This window comes from Cibotium barometz, chromosome 20 (genome assembly GCF_041138505.1).
Source record: "Cibotium barometz isolate CiBa-2024 chromosome 20, ASM4113850v1, whole genome shotgun sequence".
NCBI classification, from domain to species: Eukaryota; Viridiplantae; Streptophyta; class Polypodiopsida; order Cyatheales; family Cibotiaceae; genus Cibotium; species Cibotium barometz.
In genome coordinates this window covers 8,306,138-8,331,424 of record NC_141065.1, presented here as the reverse complement: position 1 = coordinate 8,331,424, position 25,287 = coordinate 8,306,138, and the positions used below count along the sequence as shown (strand labels likewise).

At 50.2% G+C, this 25,287-nt stretch overlaps 1 protein-coding gene across 11 annotated transcripts in view; it reads left to right on the top strand.

Annotated features, from left to right (window-relative positions):
- Window positions 1–25,287, top strand: part of LOC147627513 (uncharacterized) — a 70,888-nt gene that overhangs the window by 16,415 nt on the left and 29,186 nt on the right. The window lies entirely within an intron of this gene.

The following is a 25,287-nucleotide window of genomic DNA, read 5'->3' as shown; positions in this document are numbered from 1 at the left end:
CCAAGCTGCGTCCACTGAGAGGCCTGACGACGATAGTAAAACTCATGTCTCTGCTCCTCTATCTCTCGAACCTCCTGGCGTGCCTGGCTCAGCTGGGACGCCACCCACTCACATGCAGGCTGCTGCTCGTGAAGGCGCTGTAGTGAAGCAAGGCTGCGTCTCAGCCGATGCTCCCGCTCGCGAATCTCTCCCAACCGTGTCAAAGCTGCAGCATGCAAAAAAGAGCTAAGATCGATGAGTCCCTGGGCACACTGGCCCGCTGCATCCTGGTCAGAGCACTGACTATCATGCCAGATCCTCTCAATGTCCTCAGCTAGATTGGGATCTGTAAGTACCCTCTCTGGGATCCTCAACTGCAAGCTGGGCTCCCGTGTCCTCTCCTCCAATGTCAAGATAACTGGCGCATGATCTGAAAATGAGGTGCCAGCGAGAATGCCAACGGAGCCCCCTCGCTCCCCTAACCAGTCGCCCACATAAAAGCGATCAATCCGTGATAGATTAGTCCCTCCCTGCCGGCGATCCGACCGGGAGAAACTAAGACTGTCCTGAGACCGGGAGAAAGCCCCATGCTGCCATGCATCAGTGATCCTCAGTGACATGCACAACCGGTCCCAAGCTGCAAGCTCCGTGCCGTGCACTGTAACATGACTGCCTCCCACCCTATTTGCCGGGTCCTCAAGCATGTTGAAGTCTCCCCCGACACACCAATGTGCGGCCTCTGGCAATGCATTCGTAACCTGGGTCCAGAACTTTGCTCTGGCACTAGGATGATTGGGCGCATAGACGTTGAGCACGCCCAATAGCTCATCATGCATCCTCAGAATGACATACTGTGCTCTACCAGGCACAATGATCCCTCGATCCACAATGGCCTGCCGCCATACATCTGCAATGACCATGCATACTCCTCCCTGTCCACCCAAAGGACCAAACCTTGCAGACCAAAAAGTGTCCCATCTACCAGGCATCACCGAACCATATCTCCGGATCCTGCTCTCACCCAAGTGGTGCTCCTGCATCATCAAAATATCAATGCTGCCACCAACCAGGCATCTCTGAAGCTTCTGCCTCAAGCAACCACGATAGCGTATAAAATGTGCTCTGCCAAGGCCCTGTACATTCCATGAGATGATCCTCATGGATGCCCTGCTGAGGTGGATGCTGTCTCAGCCGTACGGCGGGCCTTCGCAAGCGGCTTGGATGGAGAGTAGTCCCCATCCGAGCGGCTGCGAATCTGCCCACCCGGTGTGCTGCAAGAATCCCGGATCAGGCGCCAGTGGCTGTGGCCCATGGCGACTGCCTCCCGCTCTGACAAAGCAACCTCGTGTATACACACATATCCAGGGTCGCGTGCTAAGTCTGCCACTATGCGAACGACCAAATGCCGAATCCCTGAGGTATCCACACTCCCGGGATCCAAGAAAAAATGAGCCAACTCCCAAAGTCGGCCTATCACATCTGTCACCTCCAGATCGCTCATGTGATGAGAAAACTCAACTGGCTGAGTCTTCAAAGTGCTGAGAGCGAGCTCTAGAGTCCACTCCCGGTCGCAAGGGCCACATAGAGGGAACGAGAAGGCCACCGCTGAGTCTAGTGCCTCCTCCCCGCGGGCCGGAGGTATCACTACATGAACTCGGATGGGTGCTGGCTCATGGGGGCCCTCTGCTCCAAAAAGCCGTGTGAAGGTATAATCAAAAGCCTCCGAGCGCTGTCTAATGCCAAGGCAACTCAGCCGACTGCGGATAGATGAAATCCGTGAAGCCCTAATCGGCATAGGTCTCCTCTGTGATGCTCGAGCGAGGTCAGTGCTCAGCGCTCTCTGGACTGCAGGTGAACGCCAGGGAACTGCCAGGGCCTCCCGGGAAGGTGAGGCGGGCGGAGGGGGAGGAGGGGGAGGCGAGGGGGGTGGAGAGGGAGCCGCTGCCGAAACCGGAGCGGAGGCGGGAGGAGGCGATGGTGGAAGCGAGGTGGTGGGGGGGGGCGGGGGTGGGGGGGGTGAAGGAGGGGGGGCTGGCATCTCCTGGTCCTTAGTCGTCGCCGCGGGGGTCTCCTCCTGGAGGGGAGAAAAGCTGTTCCTCACGGGAACCCAGTGAGGCTGAGACTGTGGCTGCTGCTGCAGCGGTCTCTGGACGTGCTGCTGTGTCTGTCTCCCTCGGCGGCGCCCCTGTCTAGGCTGCCACTCCGAGGCCTTCGTGGCCTGAGTAGGTGTCCCAGAGGCAGCCTGCCGAGCCGAATCTGTGGGCGGGCCATCAGTAGCCTGCTGTGGTGAGGGTCGGGGTCTCCTGCGAGGGCAGGCCTTGGCCAGATGGCCGACCTGTCTGCAAATGAAGCACTGATTCGGGAGCCCCGAGAACTCCACTCTCTGATCTATCCATCCCCCCCCTATCCTAGGTAGCTGAATGACCTTAGGAAGGGAGGAGATGTCAGACACCAACACTCTGACCGAAGGTAGCCCAGCTGCTCTGGCCACCATTGAAGCAGCTGAGGGGCCAGTCTCAAGTACCGAGCCCACCAATGCTCCGAGCCTGGGGAGGAGCGGAAGATACTCCCGGCGGAGTCCAGGGAAGCAGACTGTAACATGCGCTCTCCCTGCTCCGCCGCTGCTGGGTCAAATCCATGCTGCCAAGGTCTGAAGAAGGCCCGAGCACCCCTGATGTCAAGGGGACTCATGGCAAGGACCTTGGCAACACTCTGGGCGGCCTCGAACTCGATCTGGTAATGTCCACGGCCCAATAGCTGTACATCCAGGATCTTGCCCACATCTGCAAGAAGGCGGGCCTGAAGAAGATCCCGGATCTCCCCTCTGCTGGGGCGAGTGCCGACTATACGGCAGATGGTGGAATGTGCCTGGAGGCGTTCCACCTCTGCGGCGAGGCTCGCTTCCTCTTCTGGCGAAAGAGAAAGCCTGATGGGGGTATTCTCAGGGGCGGTCGAGGGGGCTGCAGAAGAGTCCCTCTGAGGTGGGGCGGGAGGAGCCTCCATCAGAGTCTGAAGCTGTGGCGAAGGCGGAGCGAATGCGATACCTGCAAGAACCGAGCTGCACGCGAAGGGCGGAGAGGGAAGGCGGGAAGATTTATTTTTTTTTAAAAAAAAAGAAAAAAAAAGAAAAAAAAAGAAAAAAGAAAAAAAGAAAAAGAGCGGGAGGGATAAGGCGACGAAGAAACAGGGGAGGCAGGAGCAACGCGAAAGGAGAGGCGGTGGGGGGGAGAGAGGGCTGGCGGAGGGGGGGGGGGGGGACGGGGCGCTGATGAGGGGAGGGGGCGCTGATGAGGGGAGGGGGCGCTGATGAGGGGAGGGGGGGGGCGAAGGCGAACTGAAGGGGGGGGAGCGAAGGCAAACTGAAGGGGGGGGGGGGAGGGGGGCGCTTCAGCGCGAGAGAGGGAGAGAAAGCGAGGAGAAGGGGGGGGGGGGGGGGCGCGAAGGCGAGAAGAGGGGGGGGCGCAAATGCGCTGGTAGGCGGGGGACAGGGCGCGAGGAAGGGGAGGCGAGGGGCGAGCAGCGCGAGCAGGGGGTGACGGCGGGAGCTTCAGCGAGCTCGATCTTCCAAGTATATATATGTCTGTCTTAAGGGGCACTTGACACTTTTCCTTTAAGCCATTTGCGAGTTATACAGGCTTTAAGCAATTATTAGCCCTAGGCTATTAATTATAAGCTCTTAGCCAAGCCCACGTGTGAACCCTCCAGATCCCCATGCCCTAGTTAAGCCCTAACCCGAATTTGGGTTAGTCCAGGTCCCTAGCCTAACCGTAGGCCAACACAGGCCATCACATGTCAAACAGACAGTGAAGCCCATCAAGCCATGCAGGCTGTGCAGTAGGGCTCAGATCGCGCACTGCACATGCACAAGGTACAACATGAGCATCGGACAGTACCTCCTAATGTGTGGGTAGGCAAGCCATCAATGTGGGATGGTGGGCTGATTGCACAGGTGGTCTAGACACCAAGCTAAAGAGCGCTGTGTACATGTACGGTTGCACACACGTGATTGTAGTGGGCTGTGTGGGAGAACCCTTGATGTTTTCTGGATAGCCACTACTAGGTGGTAGGTGACAGGCAGTCTTGCAGAAGTTGGCATAACCTAGGTGTTGCATGCGCGGAAGCCTTACTGTACTGATCCACAGCCATAAGTGTGATTAAGAACAAGATGCTGCATAAACATGATTAAGACAGAGGAGAGGAGAGAGAGAGAGAGAGAGTTGGTGTCAGGGTTTTCTTGCATTATATGATACAAAAAGGTAACTGAATGATCTTCAAAGTCCCTTGGTCTACCCTCTAGCCTTCTACATGCTTCTACTGGCTTCTAGAATTCCAACTTCTTCGAAAGATTCTTGATGAATGAATGAATAATGCAAATGATGACTTGATGCTTATATATATGCTTGGAGTTCCTGGTCGGTCCAATGCTGCTGTTGTCGACTTAATGTTGGACAAGAAAATGCTATTTGAAATGCTACTCTTACTTCAATGTTGTCCCATCTATTGGCCTTCTGGTGCCTAGCTGCCTACGTGCCGAGGTGTGAGAGCTGTATGGCTGTCGACTGTTGTGTGAGAGCTGTATGGCTGTCGACTGGATACCCTGGCCCTTCATGATGATGATGCCTATGCCAATGCCAATGATGATATTGATGATGATGATGCTCTATGCTAAGCCTTAACTGCTGTCCTAAATAGGGATTATGCTGTTCATGCTGAGGTTTGGGCCATGGCATGGGCGTGCAAAGGTTGCCGAGTTAGGCAATCTTGTGGTGATGGTAATAATCCAAGATGCCTAGGCAGAGGTTTCTTGTCACGTGCATCCCACACTTGGATGCCATGTGGACATATCCGAACAAGAAGGTGCAGGACCTGGAGTGGAAGCTGGTCCCATGAGAGCCGAGTCCGGGACGAGTTGTCATGGCCCTGTGAAAATGGAACAGCACAAGTGTGGGCATGGTGGTTGCTGAGTCAAAATATTAAATGATTTACATTTTTGGGTGCCCGGACAGAGATAATGATGTGTGGACATCTCCAGGTGTGAAGGGGGGGAACTAGAACATTAGGTGCAGTTTTTATCTCACCCGAAGGTACTGATGGCTGACAGTACATCTGTTTATGGGATTCTATGATATATGTGTACTAGTCACATGGGATATTGTGGTTGTGTATGGTTCACAGTGGTATACAACTTGGACTACTACTACGCCATTGGTTTGCAGTGAATGTTCATACATGTGCATGGCTTAGAGAGATTGGGACGCTGATATGCCATATTGTATATTTCACTTTGGATATTTTGCTGTATCACCAGAATGCAATCGAGGACGCTTGCCATTTTTCAAGAGGGGGGTATGTCATGGCCCTGTGAAAATGGAACAGCACAAGTGTGGGCATGGTGGTTGCTGAGTCAAAATATTAAATGATTTACATTTTTGGTTGCCCGGACAGAGATAATGATGTGTGGACATCTCCAAGTGTGAAGGGGGGGAACTAGAACATTAATAATTTAATGTTTTATGCATGGTTGCCCCTAGGCCTTAGTGGCCCCTAGGGAACTTTAATATTTATTAAAGTTGGGACCCTAGGATAAGTTTGGAGAGGGGGCAACTCCACTTTTGGAGTGCATGCCTCTCTCACAACTTTCTCTCTCTAGCTTTTGGGAGTGGTGCAAGAAAGAAGCGTGGAGAAGAAACGTGGGACTTCTGGCTGCTGAAGAGAAGTCTGATTGCTGCTGTTTTTCTGTTCACATCTGCCCGTACAGTCCACGGGTACAGGCCGTACAGAGTTGTATGACTGTAGGTACAGTACGGCTGTCTTCTCTGCTGCAAGCTTTGCTGGTACAGGCGGCGTTGACAGAGGTTGAGCAGGTACAGGCGGCGTTGTGGGTGTTGCTGCAGGTTCTGCTGGTACAGTGTACGGACAACTGTACAGACAGAGCAGGTGTACTGGCGGCGCTGGACAGAGCAAGTGCTGGCGGCGCTGGACAGAACTGGTACAGGCGGCGCTGACTGGCTGAGCAGGTACAGTCGGGTACAGAGACTGGTTGCAGGCAACGCATGCAAGTACAGTGACACGTGGCTTGTACGGACTGGTACAGTGCAGATTTTATGGTCTGTACAGTCAGGTACAGCACTGAAGTGGATGTAGAGAGGAAGGTACAGACAGGTACACCCACACGTGAAGCAAAGTTGTTGAAACAAGTGTGCAAGTACAGACTGGTACAATCACTTCCTCCGGTGCAGATCCACGAGCTGATTTTGGTAAGCTATGAATTTGTTCATCTATCTCTCTTTCCATTGGCTTATGTTTGTTGTAGATTTGAGTTATCTGGCCCCTTGTGAGAGGAGGGGTATGGCAAATTGAAAAGGGTGGAGACAGAGATTGAACAGTGAATGTATGTTTGAGCTGAGTTGTTGAATCATGTGCATGAGATATGTCAGATGTATGCTCAAGACTGTCCTACTGAATGGTCTTGGCGGCTGATTAGAGGGAGGCACAGAGTGTTGCTTTGAGACACAGATCTGTGTGTGAATCCTCTATGCTGAGAGGTATTGTGGGCTGTCAGATTGGACATACAGGTGTATTCTCTTGGCTGATTTTGTTGTACTCAGTCTTACATATTTTTGAAATTGAATAAAGAAATACCGCAAGGGACGCCAAGCTTTGGGGCCAACAGGTGTTGTCCTATTTTCAGATTTGGGGCACTCTAGCTCCAATCTCTTTTGTTTTATATCTGGACTACAAGTGGAAGGGTGACTGCTAGTCTACCGCACTCTGGTTTCTACCAGAGGCCGGTTTCACGAGTCAACCAGGGTTCCACTCTATGTGTCCGAGGTTAGGTGTGCATTGTCTTGCACATGAAGCAGTGCCAGTCTGCGCTGTGAGTCTCCCTCTGGATTGATGTCAGGTGTTCTGAGTGTTTGGTTTGCAGTTAGGCACTAGGCAGCTGTATAGGAAGCATGTAGGTTGCTTGTAGAAGGGGGAAGCCCTTAAGGCTACCCTAGAAAGGGGTGTAATATCCCGTGAATGGGCAAGGGGTAGCCCCAAGGGACCCAAGAGGCCCATGGCCTTTGCCCACCAACCAAGGAAGCTGGGGCCTGTCGGCTAGGGCTTGGCCAGCCAGCCGACATGCATTAGGGGCCAGCCCAGCCAGTCGGCTAGCCAATGCGGCAGCCAGGACCGTAGGCGGCCGGGGCATAAGGGCTGCCCAACAGCCTGGACAATATGCGCACAGCAGCCAACAAAGACTGGTGTGAAAGAGATTGGAATAAAGGGACTTTTTCCTGTCATAGAGTATTTATAAACAGGCTGACTCCTGCATGAGCCAGCCGACCAGCACCTAGAAGGGCCACAAAAAGCTAAGCCACGTTTTCAGTCATTCCATCTCATCATTCACAAAGCGATTAAGCATCTCAAGGGCCCGGACAGCCAAGGGAGAAGCTAACGCAAGGTGAAAGCTGAAGGTCAAGGGCAGAGGTTTACCTCAGCCAAGAAGGTCGTGTTTTAGTCTTTATTTTCTGATTTGCATCATTCTAATTCTAATAAAGCAAATACACCATTCATGATGGGGGCCCTACAGAGGGTATTGGGGACCCAATAGTGTGTCCTCTTCTCCCTCCCCCTCCCCCCCTCTCTCTCTCTCTCTCTCTCTCTCTCTCTCTCTCTCTCTCTCTATTTTCTGCACATCTACTGCAGTTTTGTGTGTTATATTCATCGTGAAAGATTGCTGAATTCTGAGCATTGAAGTTATTGATTCGACCACGAAGCTTCCGCATGCTACATTGGTATCAGAGCCTTCTTCAAGTGTGAAGATTCAGCCAGAAAAACCATAAAAAAAGAAGAATTTTTTTTTCCTCGCTTGTGTGGTTGGTTTCTAGATTCCGGTGGACCACCCCCTTTCGGTGTGACTCCTGTCCTTCGAAGGATGGTTGGTTTTCAACCTCCGGAAGTCTCCCACACAAACAGTGGATGGCCAGATTGTGCTCCGGAAAGGAAGTGCATTTTCCTGCTATGGCGAGCTACGACGAAGAGAGAGAACGACAACCTTGGGACCAAAGTGCACCAAGAAATCCATCTAGGGCATCAAGCATGAGTGTATAGATGTTCCAACAGATGATGCGAGCAATCGCAGAACAGGGTACCAAATTGGAAGAGCAGAGGTGCGGATCTTGGCCCTGGAAGAGCGCACCTGTTATCCAGCTCTTCTTTTTTTGTCTCCCTCTCCTTCCGTTTTCTAGATTCCAGATCCTCTACAAAAGGGTCACGACCACAACCGAGTTCTATGCTTGAGGTGCAGATGCGTGCATTGGAGATTCGACAGATGGAAGACCATGCGACCATAGCCCGTGCTGCTGCACAAGACAACGCCAGGCAACGTGTGGAACATGAAAGATACCTTGTGGCTTTGGACGTAAGAATGACACCAGCGGCTTCCTCGAGTCATTTTCTCGAGAAAATAAACTTCAGTAAGTATAAATGGTAAACTCGATCCCACAACTCTTTATTCTTGGTATCATCAGTTTGAAGCTTATTTTGCCGCAATTAGAAAAACTGATACTAACTAATGAGTGATCTTGGCTAGTTGGTGCTTGGAAGGTGAGGCCGTTCCTTGGTGGACCCAGTAGGCTCATGCCCACACCAGATTAGGTATGGCAGCTTATGTTTGGGACGAGTTTGTCCTCGACCTTAAGTGGCAGTTTCTCCCGTCCCATTACCTTGAGCGACTCGAAGACGAGTTTCGGGGAGTGCGCCAAAACGTGCAACCAGTCCTTCAGTTTGCCAATAAAATTTCAAACTTATGTTTGCAGTTGGGATTATCTGACAAGGACAAGAAAGGGCAGTTCCTTTATGGCCTTGACATTGAAATTCAGTGGGAGGTGCGAATGTTTAGGCCAGCCACCTTCGAAGATGCACTCTTGCTTACACAAAGTGCTGAAATGAAGCACCATGGCAGAAAGCCCAAGACTTCTGAGCCTGCTACTCCCAAGGCTAACGCCTCAGGGGGAAAAGGCCAAAACCAGACGAGGTCTTCCCCATGATAGAGTACGGGAGCCTTTGGCTCCAAGAACTTGACCATTTCGCCCAAGCCTACTCCGGACCAGAAAGGTCAGGCAGGCAAGACCAGTGGTAAATTGAGTGCTGAGGATCCCTCCATTGAGACCGGAGGACCACAGAATAGACCTCCTCCAAGGCTCGGATCCCTCGAGCAAGTTTCTATACCGCCTTTCCAAGGTAATGAAATCGGAGTTGGACTGTCAACTCCTAGAACTGTTGCAATCTGGTTTCATACCTCCCAGTGTGTGGCCATTTGCAACTCCGATCCTGTTTATCAAGAAGAAGGATGGGTCTTCTCGATTGAGTGTCGATTATCGTGCACTCAATAAGCTGACTATCAAGAGTAAGTTCCTAATGCCTCAAATAGATTACATTCTTGAGAGGCTGAATGAAGCCAAGGTGTTCTTGAAACTCAACTTGAAGAGTGGGTACCACCAAGTGAGGATTGTTGAGGGGGACATCCCCAAGACGACCCTCTGTACGGAACGGGCCCACTATGAGTTTGTTATCATGCCGTTTGGCTTGACAAACGCCCCAACCACATTCAACCGCATGATGATGCGTGTTTAGGGACTTAATCGGAAAGTGTGTTCATTTTTTTGGATGACATACTAGTCTTTTCAGCTACCGTTGAGTAGCATGATATTGATATGGAGAAAGTCCTGAAGTTGCTGGAAAGCAACAAGCTCTATGTCAATGAGAAGAAGTTGGAATTTTATTTGTTCGAGGTTCACTACCTTGGATACATTATCAATGTCGAGGGCATCCGACTTGATCCGGCCAAGGTAGTCGAGATTGTCAATTGGGAATTACCACAGACTGCGTTTGACATCAGAGCCTTTGTAGGTATATGCCAGGCATACTCCACCCACATAGACAAGTTTTCTGACCTCTCGACGGATCTCACCGATCTGCTGAAGGGTGTCAAGACTCCACAAGCATTGGAGGCATTCAAGAACCTCAAGGTGGCTTTGTCAGAAGTGCCTTGTCTAGCGCTTGCCTCGTGGGAGGAGCCGTTCCAAGTGATCACTGATGCGATTAGCATCGCAATTGGAGGTTTATAGCAACAGAATGGCCATCCAGTAGCTTACATGTCTCGTAAGCTACTGCCTGTAGAAAAGAATTACTTGGTCTACGATTAGGAACTCCTAGCAATTATTCGACGACTATCCGGCTTTATTGACGGACTGTTTGGAGGCTATGCAGCTTCCGTCAAGTTAAGTAGAAGGGGATGTCACGTGCATCCCGCACTTGGATGCCATGTGGACATATCTGAACAAGAAGGTGCAGACTTGGAGTGGAAACTGGTCCCATGTGAGCCCATCCAGGACGAGTCAGCCAGGGTTCTACTACATGCGTCCAAGGTTAGGTGTGCATTTTCCTGCACATGAAGCAGTGCTAGTCCACGTTGTGACTCGTGAGTCTCCCTCCAGAATGATGTCAAGTGTTCTGAGTGTTTGGTTTGCAGCCAGACACCAGGTAGCTGTATAGGAAGCAAGTAGGTTGCATGTAGAAGGGGGCAGCCCTTAAGGCTACCCCAGAAAGGGGTATTATATCCCGTGAATGGGCAAGGGATAGGCCTTAGGCCACCCCAAGGGGACCAAGAGGCCCATAGCCTTTGCCCATCAGCCAAGGAAGCTGGGGCCTGTCGGCTAGGGCTTGTGGCCAGCCAGCCGACATGCATTAGAGGCCAGTCCAGCCAGCCGACATGCATTAGGGGCCAGCCCAACTAGTCGGCTAGCCCATGGGGCAGCCAGGACTGTAGGCGGCCAGGGCGTAAGGGCTGCCGAACAGCCTGGACAGTCCGTGCACAGCAGCCAGCAAAGACTGGTGTGAAAGCGATTGGAATAAAGGGACTTTTCCCTGTCGTAGAGTATTTATAAACAGGCCGACTCATGCATGAGCCAGCCGACCAGCACCTAGAAGGGCTATAAAAAGCCAAGACACGTTTTCAGTCATTCTATCTCATCATTCACAAAGAGCTTAAGCATCTCAAGGGCCTGGACAGCCAAGGGAGAAGCTAACACAAGGTGAAAGCTGAAGGTCAAGGGCAAAGGTTTACCTCAGCCAAGAAGGTCAAGTTTAAGTCTTTATTTTCTGATTTGCATCATTCTAATAAAGCAAATACACCATTCATGATGGGGGCCCTACAGAGGGTATTCGGGACCCAATAGTGTGTCCTCTTCTCCCTCTCTCTCTCTCTCTCTCTCTCTCTCTCTCTCTACATTTTGTCTCATAGGCCGAGTTCGGTCTTTTGGAAGACGTTAATAAAATCTTTCTTTCTTTCTTTCTTTCTACCAATTGTTGTAACCTTTTTGGTCTCATAGGTCATTTTGGCCTTTTGAAGACGTTAATATATCATTTCATTTCATTTCTCTCTCTCTACCAGGAGGCAGAGGAGCACTACATTTGCCGATCTACAGTCTATTATGAGATCCGAGGGAGATATCACTCCCTCTTCTGAGAGGGTTTTGGACCGTTACGCAGGGTCTGGGAGTTTGAGGATCAGAGATGCCTGGGATTGTTCCTACTTGAGCTCAGGAGACACAGAGAGATCCTCTTGGCAGACAAGAGACTGAGCCATGATGATAGAGGATCCTGACAGATTTCTTTGGCACTAGCACCAGCACCAGCACTAGCATCCCAATCCACACATCTCCTGATACCTCCTCCATTAGGCCATCAGGGCACTATCCACACTCCAAGGGAGTCACCACTGATAGAGCAGTCGTCTTATGTCGTGCTCGTCGGCCATGCCCACCAGGATCCCGACCAGGGCATCCTCACCATCGCCAGTTCAGAGCCGTTATTGCTCAGCATCAGAGGCGCCTACCTCGCTTCTACGACCTCTCCATTCTAGACAGCCCCATGGCGGAGATATTTGATCTGAGGAAAGGGCAGCACTTCAACTGATCACCATACATGAGCCTACTTGATATACATTTTCCAGTATTTTCTACTTAGTATCATCTAGGAGTCTTACTTACAGTTCTTAGGAGAGGGTAGCAGTTCAACTGATCAACATACATGGACCTACTTGATATACATTTTCTAGTATTTTCTACTTAGTATCATCTAGGAGTCTTACTTACAGTTCTTATAACTATAAGACAGTTAGTTTATCGTACTTTTCAGTTTCATTTGATTGTTCTCTTTGATGAGACACCAACTTCAGATGTACTCTCTGTTTTGGTCTCATAGGCCATTATGGCCTCTTAGAGACATTAATATATCACTTCATTTCTCTGTCTATTTTCTGCACATCTACTTTAGTTTTGTGCGTTATATTCATTGTGAAAGATTGCTGAATTCTGAGCATTGAAGTTACCAATTTGACCACGAAGCTTCCACATGTTACATTTTTGGATGGCTTATAGATAACCAGTAGACTTGACTACAAAAGCCAAGGAGAAGGATTGGGGTGTGAACATGGTGGTATCTTTCATCCTTGACTTTGCATGGAGTAGATTTGTTACGTCCCAATAGGGCTAGGGCCAGGGCGGGGAACACGTGGCCTAACCCAAGCTAAGGGTTAGGATTAACCTATGATTAGGGTTAAGACTTAGCCAAGGGTGTAGGGACTTGGAGAAACACGTGGACTAACCCAAGGTAAGGGTTAGGATTAACCTATGATTAGGGTAAGGCTTAGCCAAGGGCGTGGAAACTTGGATGGTTCACAGGTAGGCTAAGGCCACTACCAAGAGGAGGTCTAGATTGGTGGTGGGATTGGAATATGTGGGGTATCATCATTACTTCATACATCTGCATCTTCTATTGCCTTCGTTGATGCAAACTAGCTACTCATCTCATCAAAGACAACATCTCTGCTTACTTGCATCTCATGAGTGGTAGGGTTATAACATCTATAACCTTTGTGCTCCAAGACATAACCAATGAAGATGCATTTCTCCGTCTTTGGATCCATCTTTGTTCTTACTTCATTGGGAACTTGCACATATGCAATACATCCAAATACTTTCAAGTGAGACACATTTGGTTTTATGCTTGTAAACTTCTGTTCAAGTGTCATACCATGAACAATTGCATTGGGAGCCTGTTCATAATGTAAACATCAATTGCTATTGTTTCAGTCCAAAAATAATCTGGCATATTCTTTTCAGACATCAAGGCACGTGCCACTTTTGCAATGTATGGGCTAATAATAATAACTAGGGGCTAATAATGGCTAAAAGTAGGAAAGCTTTATAAATAAAAGCATGCCACTTATACGAGGTTATTACTATGTAAGTTGCTTGGGGGTGGGACAATTTTTGGCCATGAAGATTACTCTCTTTCTATGGCAGCTGGCACATCACAGCCTAGTGGTTGACACTTGGCTGGCCATGAAAGGTAGGACACTAGTTTGTTCGAGGTGTGGCGATCCCCAAGAGTCCCAATGACATTGTCTTTTGGATTGCCCGAAGGCTCAACACCGCTATATAGGGACAGGTCATAGAGCTTTTGCATCCTCTGCACAACTTGTGTATCATTGATGTGCTTAACCACCGCTATATAGGGACAGGAGTTAGGCGGCTCGGGCCTTAGGGATCGGGAAGGGGAGATGGTGTCCTCCAACTTGGAGGTGCTGCTTTTTGTGTTTCTTCGTGTTTCAGTGGTGGCAATACCACTTTCCCCCTCCTACAAATACCTACATTGTGACAGGTGGAGTCTAGAGTATGTACACTTTAGGGCTTGAACAGAGTGGATCCACATGGAGGCCAGGATAGGTGCCCAGTGCGGCTTTGGAAGGTAGTTCTGACAGTCCTGCTTCCCACCGCTCTTAGTTATGCCTCATGGAACATTCAGGGTTTGGGGGGCCCATAGTGCTTTCAGAGGCATGGTGCCCTTAGAGAGGAGCTCCATAGAGCAACAATTGGTGGACCCATTGACATTCTCTTCATTCACGAGCACCATCTTTTAAAGGACATACCCGCCATTGTAAGAAGATCTTGTAAGAGACACCTTTTAGTCCCACTCTTTTGGCCCCTCTAGGACACAGGGTGGAGTATGTGTTTCTGTCATCAACGAGCAACTTTTGCCGGCAGTGGTCGACTTAGGCACCATGTTCATTGGACAGGCTCAGTGGGTGATCATTAGGATTGGTGAGGACTGTGTAGGCTTCCTGAATGTATACGCGCTGAACACTATAGCAGGCAGAGTCACCTTCTAGACCAGAGTTCGTCAATCCTTACCGTAGGCGAATTTATGGTGTATGGATGACGATTTTAACATTCTAGAGTCGGTTGATGATAGACTCGGAGGTGGCATGGCTATAGTATTAGGTACAAAGCACTCGGCATGGGAGGAGTTGATTTTGGCTCTTGGGACAGGAACCTTGGCATCTTCCAGAGTTTGGACGTAGTCCTGGGAGTTTGTGTTTCTCCAGATCTGACAAGAGGAGTACTAGCCCTAACCTATCCAGATTAGATCGGTTCTATGAAAATGAGTGGGCTTGTGGTCGTGGTGGCGTGATTGGTATTTTGGTGAGATTAGCAATCTATCATAGGAGGCAGCGCAGAGTAGATTGGCTGGCTTAAAAGAGTAGGAGAGGAGTGAGTACTCATGGGGATTTTGCCTCTCTACAACAGCTTCAGGAGAGTGCACTAGATAGCCCATGGATTGAGAGTCACTGTTACCACCCTCCTTGGGAATCAAGCGGATCAAACCCTCAGACAATCTCTCTGGCAAGGCTCCTATAACCATTATCTCATTGAAGGCAGCCCCGAGGCCGCCTTCCATGAGTTCCCAATGACGAAAAAATAAGGAGGCTGGAAGTCCGTCCTCTCTCGGGCATTTTCCCTTGGGTAATGTCGTCATAGCCTCTACTAACTCCTAAGATGTGAAGGGGGTTACCCTCCTTGGGACTGCCTACAAACTTCTGGCCGAGGCCATCAGCTGGAGACTACAACCCTGTCTCCCCGACTTGATACATGGTACACAGACCGGTTTCATTCAAGATTGGAGTATTATGGACAGCATCTTCACCTTCTGGGAGGTGACTACATTGGCCAGGATGCGTCAGCAAGAACTGATTGCGCTCCTTGATTTCACCTCTTGTTGGTCTTTCTCCCGGGCTTGTATTGGTCAAGTTCAGTGTTTGAGCTAGAACTTCCTGTGGGCTAGCAGTGATGGGAGACCTGCGTGGGCCAAGGCGGCCTGGAGCCGAGACGCGGAGAGGGCCTAGGCATCATCGATGCCTCCATTTAGAGCCGAGCCTTATTGGGCAAGTTGATTATTTGAGGTCTTCCTATGGGTGGTGAGCCTTTGAAGGACTTCCTCCTGGCTAGGATCTCTACCGCCAAGATGCAGAGGGGGAATGGGCATCATGGACCCCTCCATTTAGAGCCGAGCCTTATTGGGCAAGTTGATTATTCGAGGTCTTCCTACGGGTGGTGAGCCTTGGAAGGACTTCCTCCTAGCTAGGATCTCCGCTTGGAGCCGAGATGCACAAGGGGCCTGGGCATCATCGACCCCTCCATTTAGAGCTGAGGTTTATTGGGCAAGTGGATTATTTGAGGTCTTCCTATGGGTCGTGAGCCTTGTAAGGACTTCCTCTTGGCTAGGATCTCCGCTTGTACCCCGATCGTGGGAGGCCCTTGGCCCCAAAGCATGAGAGATTTTCACAGAGATGCGGGTTGTGGCTTTAGCCGTGCATTTGAGGACAAATTTGTAGCCATTCTCTTGCGTGCTTGGGATCATCTTAGGCCAGCCCTTCAACAGTCACCTCCAGTAGCCTCCCCGACAACCTCTAATTTGGAACCCAACGGTCCGTTTGCCTAGTAGTCCCATCACCCGCACATATCATGGGGAGCTTTGAGCACGGGTCCTGCTAGGTCACTTGGAGATTGGCTTACATTCAAACAATTGCCCCTGGAGGCCCAAGAGAGAAAGAAGAAAGAAAGAAAGTTGTATTAACGTCTTCAAAAGGCCAAAATGACCTATGAGACCAAAAGGCTACATCATATCCATGAGGTACATCATCCTGGGTACAAAATAGTAATAAAGAAAGATAACAAAAATCTAGAGCTATAAAATCTGATCTAGATACATGAGCAGAGAGCTCTCATATCACCCTAATACATCCCTCATGGGCTGATGTGACATGGTGTTCAAGGTGGTTAAACGGAGCCGGCGCGAGGTCATCCTGCAACGATGGGAGATGATGGCCCGGATCCTCCTGTGGTGGCGTGGCCGTGGGCGAGGGCCATGGGGTCCAAGGGAGAGAGATTCTTAGCCTCAACGTTGACTCCTCCATCCCTTTGGAAGTTTGGAGTGGCTGGCCCTGATACCAGACCCTCTCCCCCCCGACCGTGGGTGGGAGTGTTCACCTGGCACGATATACTTTTGGTAGGTCATGGCATGGATGAGAGCTCCCCCTTACTCACCTTCTCTATTGGGCTTCATGGCAGATTGGAGAGAGCAGAGATCCCCTTAGAGGACTTTAGAGGATGCACCTTGTAGAGGGTGAGGGTGATTGGTTTTCATGCACATAAGTGGCACATTCACCCTCCACCAACCAAGGTGGCTAGAGAGAGACTGGCGGTTATGGATTTGGGAGGGCTGGCCTCTCACGAGTTTCCAATGGGACTTGAGAGAGTGGACTTGGCAGGATCCAAAGGACAGTGAGGAGATGCTTGGCACCCCCTTTTTTGCTTCCACTGCACGACTAGGCCATAAGATTTAGATGTCAGAGGTAGAGGGCACTCGAGCAGCAAGGACACTAGTCCTAGGGCCTCCCGCCACACTCTCTCTCAGATTTCTAGAAGCGGTTGTGGGATAGTTTTGGGCCGCATAAAATTACTCTTTTCATGTGGCAGCTAGCACATAGGAGCTTGGCAATTGGGGGTAGACCAGCATCATGTTAGAGATGTGGCTATCCCCAGGAGTCTCAATGTCATTGCCTTTGGGAGTGCCGAAGCCGCAGCAGGTTTGGCAACGGATCGTATGCATTTTCACTATGGTAGGTGGGGCACAGTTGGTTGGGCCACTGAGGCCGCGATCATCATGCCATATGAGGAGGGAGGTGGGAGACCAGCCCTTCAGGTCTCTCACCTTAGTATTTCTACAGTGCTAGTTCGAGCTCCTCCTACATGTTGTTGGATGCGAGTTTCTAGCCTAGAGATGGGAGATCTGCATCAGTATAGCTACGTAGTTTATATGGAGAGCTTGATGCAACGAAGCCATGGAGGGCACCCTCACCTCACTAGCAAAGTCTATACAGAGCATCTAGCTCGATATCATTCATACCCTCCATGGTCAGTGGGGGTAGCTTCAAGGTGGCTCAGACCACATGCGGAACTGTCAGGAGGCCTTCCTGAGGATCTGCGGCATGATCCTTTTCTTAGATATAGTGGTGGTGAGTCCACTTGGCATTATAGACCACCTGTGTGGTTGTTTCCCCCTCCCAATGTATGAGATAGCCTTCTCCTTGTAGAGCACCTAGCTAGAGAAGGAGAGCATCCTCCCCCTTGTGTACATCTTGATTCTCATTTCCCATTTGAGGACGAGTTTGTACTTAGCCATTTTGGTTGTTTTCTTGGTAACTAATAGAAGGACCTTTTTCGCAAAAAAAAAAAAAACTACAGCCCAAGGACTCTACGGTTGATAGATTGTGGAGTCCTTTGGACTCCACATTCTATCACGGTTGTACTCCACATTCTATCACGGTTGTACGCATCGCATGACTCTGCTTAGATTGTGGCTAGTGTCTCACCAGTCCTCCGGACTCACCGTTGAGCCTGGGGTCTGATTGCCATGAGCTTGCTTGGTCCGGTGGCCCCAACCTAGCATCCCATACCACTAGGCCGAACCACCCACCTTGCAGCTCCATGGCCACGAGGTCTTGCATGCCCCTGGTAGCCCTCCTGTCTACCATGTGGATACCACAAAAACTCGTAAGTGCCCCCAAGGTCACTATAGCAATAACCTAGCTTTTATTTATAAGCTTTTAGCCATTACTAGCCCTAGGCTATTAATTATAAGTTCTTAGTCAATCTAGACCTCATTGTGCTAGCACCCTTATCCCATGCAAGTCCCCACGCCGCAGCTAAGCCCTAGCCCTAACCTGGGTTAGTCCACATCCCTAGGCCTATCAGGACGTAACATGAACTATCACACATCCATACACAGACAATTGATTTCTCGTTTCTCACACCTTTTTGGAGACCTTTTCCTCCATTGGATACTTCATGTCTTCATACATGACATCAAGATTCTTTTAGAGTTTCCCGTTTCTTTAGGAGGCAAAGGTGCAAGGGTGCGTGAGTGACAGGGTGACGTTGCTGCGGGTGGGGGCCCAGCGGGCAAGCAATGCAGAGTTTCCCATTTCTTTAGGAGGCAAAGGTGCAAGTGTGTGACTGACAGGGTGACATTGCTGCGGTTGGTGGGCCAGCGGCTAAACAATGCAGGGTATGGGCCCATGACACAGGATTACTCAGAGCGCGGGTAGTGGACAGGCCAAGGCTACGACAGGCTGGGAAACTCCAGGTGGCAGTGGGCACATGATGGGAGGGAGGGAGCACTCAGTCATGAATTCACTATGCAATGTCAAAACAACCTACATGCTCATCTTGCATTTAACAGCAATCATATGCTTTGAAGGTGTGAACTTAAAAGTATTGCCACCTTAAGAAACTCCATGCATCTAGTCTTTTTTATTCTTAAATGTAACTGTTACTATTGGCAAGCCTTTTCTAGGATTTGTTTTGTCTCTCACGCAAGATTACATCTCAATGAAGTTGCATGGAGCTGACATGCGCCATTACAGCTTGATACTACCATGCAAAGCTTGTCTCGTCTTGCAGGCCATGCATTTCTAAACATGTTTTTCTCATGAACTATCACATATCCATACATATAGGCAGTTGATTTCTAGTTTCTTACACCTTCGCGGAGACCTCTTTTTCTTCCACTTGCATTTCTGCCATACTTCATGTGTTTTTTTCCCCCAAAAAATAGACTTCTAAGTATGAAAAAATATACAAGAGGGAGATTTAAAACCAAACAAGGGGGAAATCTCAACCAATCTAGTACCTTGTGCTCCCAACAAGGTTCCATACGAGTGGGAGTGAAAACGATGCCATAACACCACTCCCATAAATTGGTCACGCTTTCTCTCTGCAGCCCTCCAAGATCCCTGTATTCTGGCTCAAGTGGCCATGAGGGTGTGAATGATATCATTCCAAATCCTGCAAATGCTGTGTGACTCTTAAACCAAAGTGCCCTCAATGGCCTCAGTGCATCTAGCTTTCCAAATGTGCCATTGGGCATCATCCCCTGGGCATTTTCCTTCTGAAAGAGCTTCCAATGCATGTCTCAGCTCATCTTTTGAGAAAGGCACATCCAATGAGAAACACATCATCTGTGTTACGTCTGGGCATGCACTCCCAAACTTTCTGCTAGCAAAACTCCATGAATATCTGATGCAATACTCCTCATGTTATGTGGCTCAGTCTGAATCTCTCCCTGTGAGTCTTGCAAGTATCTCACACATTCCCTACGATGAGTAGGCCCATGTGCTGATGCATCTGCCACCCATCTGTTCCCAAAAGGCCTTGTTAGCATGAAACAAAAACTCAGCCCTCCTATCCATGGCCATCTGTAGCTCTTCTCTAACTGTAGACATAGCTCTTCTCTAACTGTAGACAATAGGTCTGGGATCCAAGGAGAGTGTGGATGCTACTCGTGTTCCCTTTAAAGTATAGCAATCTTGCACCTGATAGCTTTCTCCTTGTCCAGAGCTTCATGTTTCTTGGCCAAAGCAACACTGTGATAATACTCGCTGGTCCTCTCTAGGGCCTTAGCAACTCTCTGTCGAGAGTCGGGATCGTCACATGACCTCCAAATCTCTCTGAGCTCATGTGAAATGTCAACATCCAAATAGAGAGAATCAGGGATACGGACACTAGGGGATGCCATCTGACTCTCCAGCTGCCTAAGGCACAAAACAACCGGGCAATGATCTAACTCGGTGGTGCCAGGCATGATAGCAATGGTGCTTCCCCTATCGAGGTCCCAATCAGCCACATAAAACCTATCCAATCGTGCCAAGATACATCCATCCTCGCTTCCGTGGTTATGCCAAGAGTAAGATAAAGAGTTAGGCCTCCTTTGGAAGTCATCCTCTGTCCAACAGTACCTGCCATAGAAGGTGAGCATGAATCTTCCCTGTGAGGCTCTCTCCAAGGGGTGTGTTCTACTCTCACAGCCATCCTTTTTGTCGGAGGGATGCTTCCCCTCCAATTATCCAATGATATGTCTGGGGGAGGAGGTTTGTGATGGTGTCCCATAAGGCCACCCTCTCACCTCTCACATTAGGTGCATAAATATTCAAGTTGCCCGATTTCCGACCCTCATGCATGAACATAATCCACTGCACCCTAGCATGTATGTCTGACTTCGATAGTTTTTCTGAATTTCTCATTACCATCCTAGAGAATATGAAATGGTAAAATTTTCACCATAACCGATATTGAGAGGCATAGGTGACATTGCAATAGAAATGCATACACCCCCTGTGGTCCCATCTGCCCTGGACCAATAAGTGTAGTGAGAAAGAATCTTACTAGTTTTACCACATTGGTGCCTATCCAATTTGTGCTCCTGCAACAAGAGCACATCCATGGCTCCACCTGTAATAGCAGGATAGAGATGGTCCTTCACAAGGCGCTTCCTACTTTAGGTGGGAAACCCTGTGAGGCCCTACACATTCCATGAGACAATGCTCATGGTAAAGATGTGCTTTTGACCCCAGACCTAAGTAAACGCTTAGCCGGTGTCTATGCACGTCTCTCATAATGCTCAAGGAGGGGGAAGTCACTCTGCTCAGTCTTTGCATATGTGCACGATACATGAGTGCCTTGCAAGGCATCGTGATCAGATACATCATGCAGTACATCTTGCAAAGCCTCGTGAGAGGGCAACATGTCCTAGTGTGCATCTTCATGATCCCCCATGCCATGTACATCATGCGTAGTACTGTCCAACACCAACAGGGAGGACTCAACAAAGTCATTCTGGCCTGTTGCATCATCCTTCTGTGTGAATATGACTCAACAGCTTCATCTTTTTTTTTTTTTTCCGAGAAAAGATCCTTTCATTAGTTATGTAAAAAAAAAACGCCCGTAGGGCTACAAAAGAGATCTCTCCTGCTCCTAACAGAGAGAAGAGCAGTGAATACATCATGGCAGCCCGGGAGACTCTCCCTAGGTGCTGCAAAATACAAGCATCAGTCTAAAGGACTGAGCGGCTAAATCATACAATGGGGGGGGATCATACAATGGGGGGGGGGAAGAGCCAAACAGGTGGCCTGTAGTGCCAACGGGGGGATCCCGTGTGTAGGGTGTAGAACGGGCCGCAGCGCCAAGTGGTATGAAAGGCCTGGCGCCGTAAAATCGCCTCATCCGAGTCTCCCCGGATGCGGTCGTACTGTCCTCGCAGGGTGTGGATCAACTCCTGCCAAATCCCCCGAACAGTCTCTGCTGGTGGCTCTAATCTCCCCTCAAAGGCCGTGAAGCACCGGGCCCTCCAGGTGAACCAGATGGTGAGGCTGCTGAGGAGCTCCCATCGTAAATCCCTCTCCTGTGTCCAGCTGTCGGACGAGAAATCCGGTGCCGGAACCAGGCGAGGCTGGCCCCTAATAAATCTGATGGCCTGACTGCCCTGCTCCATCTCATAGCCCATAGCAGGCCCTGACGAAGTCGACCAAGCAGCGGCACCCCACGTAAACATACCCTCTGGAGAGAGGGGGGCTAGAATACGCAGCATCCGCAGCCAAATCTGCTGTGCCTGAGGGCAGTCCCAAAGGCAATGTCTCTGTGTCTCCATAGGGTGGCCGCATCGGACGCAGGCCGCCGGAAGACCGCTATAAACAAGCCAAGTGCCAACTGCTGAGCCCCTGTGGGCGACCAGCCACTGAAAAGCCGAGATCCTGCGGGCCTGTCGACTAGCCCAGAGTCGAGCCCAGAAATCCTCCAGGAACTCCTGTGATAGTCCCTGCAATCGCCAATGCCCCGCTGCCGCTGGAGAAACCGTCCTCCTCGCCGTCAAAATATGCCGTCCCAGCCGAACAGTATACTGGAAAAATGTGATCTCTGTGGCCTCAAGGGATGCATAAGGATCATGCCACTCGTACTCTCCGGGGTCCCACTGTAGCCGGGCCAAGGGTCGCGCTGCATATGCCCATATACGCCAATCCGGGAGCACGTCAGCAGGGTCGGGGTCAATATGCCACTTCCGAGAAGCGGCAGCCACTACCCGAATCCTCTGAAAGGTGCACTCTGCAACCAAAGGCGACTCCACCTCCACTCTCTGGAGTCGGCCCTCATCCTGAATCTCATAATAGAGGCATCTGCCATCCTCAGTGCTAGCTCTGACAGCAATCAGGATCTCCAACTGAGTGAAGGCACCCATCCACCGTGGGGCCACTGGCTCGAGAGGTGTGAACCACTCCTCTGAAAGTGCCTCCTGAATATCATCCCTCATAATCAACCCCCCTCTGAAGTGACTCAGCCTCTCCACCTGGGTCTCCTCTGGTAGACTGCAGAAAGCCTGCCAGTCTCCAAAACTACGAGCTGGGCCTGCCGCTAAAGGTCCCCAGGCTAGACGAGGCCGAGAACCCAGCATATGACCCTGCTCTGTACGAACCGCTGGGCTCCAGATGAGCGGCTGCCTGGCCCGCTCCTCAACACAAGACGGAGGCCGCTGAGATAGCCCCGGTCTCAGTAGCTCCCAAGCTCTCAGGATACTCAAAGCAAATCTGTCCTCCCATCCTCTACTGAGGCCTGTCCTCCTCATCTCTATGAATATCCAGCGAATCTCTGGTGCCCAAGTACCCCCTGCAGGAGGCGCCCGGGCCTGCAATCGCTGCAAGAGGAGCTCTTTCCAAGGCTCAGCGCCTGGAAGCAACCCCCGAACAATAAGCTTCCCCAATAAGGCTCTACTCTGATCGACTGGATCTATAATGCCCAAACCGCCCTGAGCCAGCGGGAGTGTAATAACTGCCCATGCAACCTTTGCCCGAGCTGGCTGACCGTCCCGCCCAGACCACAGAAAGTTCCTGATCAGCCTCTGTACCTGGCTGATGCAAGAGCTCGAAAAAATCCAGCAAGACGTAATGTACCACATGGTCGCTAACAGCACCTGATTTGCCACCACCACCCTCCCAGCCAAGGATAGTCGAGCTGTACTCCAATACAATAGCTTCTTCCGAATGCTCAGAAGAAGCGGGGCAATCTGCTGCTCAGGTGACAAATCGAGGCCAATCTGGCATCCCAAATACCGCACTGCTGTGCCGGGAGGGATCCATCTAAAACCGGGGTCCGGACTCCATGCCGGAGTGGGAGCACTACTGATCCAAAAGGCCACTGTCTTGCGCCAATTGATCAATGCTCCCGAAGCTGCACTAAAAACCTGGAGCGACTGCTCTGCCCGAATAAGATTGGCCTCTTGGCCATGCAAAAATAAGCCCGTGTCGTCTGCAAACTCAGCATCAAGCAAATCCTCCCCCCGGACTGGGAGCTGAAGTCCTCTCAAACCAACCTCCTCTGCCGTCAAATACATACTCATAGCCTCCGCAAAGAAGAGAAAAAGGAAAGGGGCGAGAGGACACCCCTGACGGACTGATCTGGTCAGCTCAAAACTCGGCCCCCGACCTCCTGAGCAGCTTCATCTTTTTGACCCAATACATGATTATTTTGCAATACATCGTGTGTGGGTGATGCATGAGCCTATGTCCCAGCATTCTCACCATGAGGACGGCCATGAGAGATGACTCACCACTCTTGGCAGAACATTGGCTGAGACAGAACCTTAGGCTGTGTCGCTTGAGAGGCGCATTTGCGTCGTCTCCTATGACACCTAGCCCTAGGGAAATCCCTAGAAAAGTGCCCCTTCTTGTGATAGACCTGCATTGGTTTGGCCTACTTGCAATCTCAATAAGACCGTTAGGTCCTGGAAGCAACACGAACTCCTCAAGAAGCTCATGGTAAGGAGCAAGCACCATAACCTTGGGAACATCGTCCGCTGAGGCAGTGTCCACCTCGGCGTGGCAGAGGTTGGCAAGCCAGGGATAGGGGGCACTTGTAGGACCAGCCCAAAAGGTGATCCAATGGTCTCCAGCATCAGCCTGTTTGCATGTGGAAGGCATGGGAATCTGAGTGTAAGAGGAAAGCGGTTCTGTTGTTCTTCAACAGGGTCAAAATAGTTGGTGTATGATAGGAAAAACATCTTTCTTGGGCCAAATGTGAATGGGCTGCCCTTCAGCACCTTTGAGGCTGCTTCCTCAGCATCGAAGTCCACTTGGAAGAAACCTCTTCCAAGCAACCTCACATCTTTGAAGTGGAGTGTGAAGTCGGAGGGCAACGCCGCATGTACCCAATCATAGGCCTGGAGACGGGATGGATGTGACTCGAAGATTTTGGCAATGAGAGTTGATTTGGTGTCTTTATCAATCTTGGCGAAGAGGGTCATGAGCTTGGCTTCTTTAAAATTAATGGTTTGCCCGGCGGTGTTGGGGGGTTGGTTACAGGCGGGCAGCAGAGGAGGGGAGGAGGCAGGTAGAGGGGGAAGGGTTGTAGCAGGCAATGGGGGTTTGCAGGCGGGCAGAGGGGGGCGCACAGAGGAGGGCGAGGGAATGGCACAGCCTCAGCAGTCGGGGAGCTCTGACTAGGATTCTGAGGAGTATGTATCTATCATACTTCATGTCTTCATACTTAATTGATGTAACATGCTTCTTTTGGATTTCCCCACTTCTTAAGGACTGCCAATTTTTCATGTGCATCTTTTAATGAGGACTGTTCCTTTGTGTTATCTTCGTCTATCAACTAGGATCTTTCAATTTTAGGATCCTTAGTTCCTGTAGTTTTCATATTTAGTTTACTTGTTTCTGTGAGGTTACATCTCGTGCCCATGATATTAAGTTTTTGGGTTTTTACTATTTTAAATTTCTCCTCTTTAAGTTTACTCTGCACCATCTATGCTGCCACATTCTTGGCTGTGATGTCTCAACCCAAGACTTCTAGGGGTCGTGGTGTCAACAGGACACTCACAACCCAAGACCAAAGATCATCCTCTCAGCAACTTAAACAAGAAAATACAAATCTAACTTGGTGGAAGAGCTTCAAAATACTTGATGGAAGGTGGTTGAGGATACCAAGAAGATGAGGAAAAGACGGGGGCTAAGCTCGAAGAGCATGTAAACCTACATGGTGAGACTGTCGCCTTGATGCCATGTAGAAACCATCTTGCCTCAATAGGCCA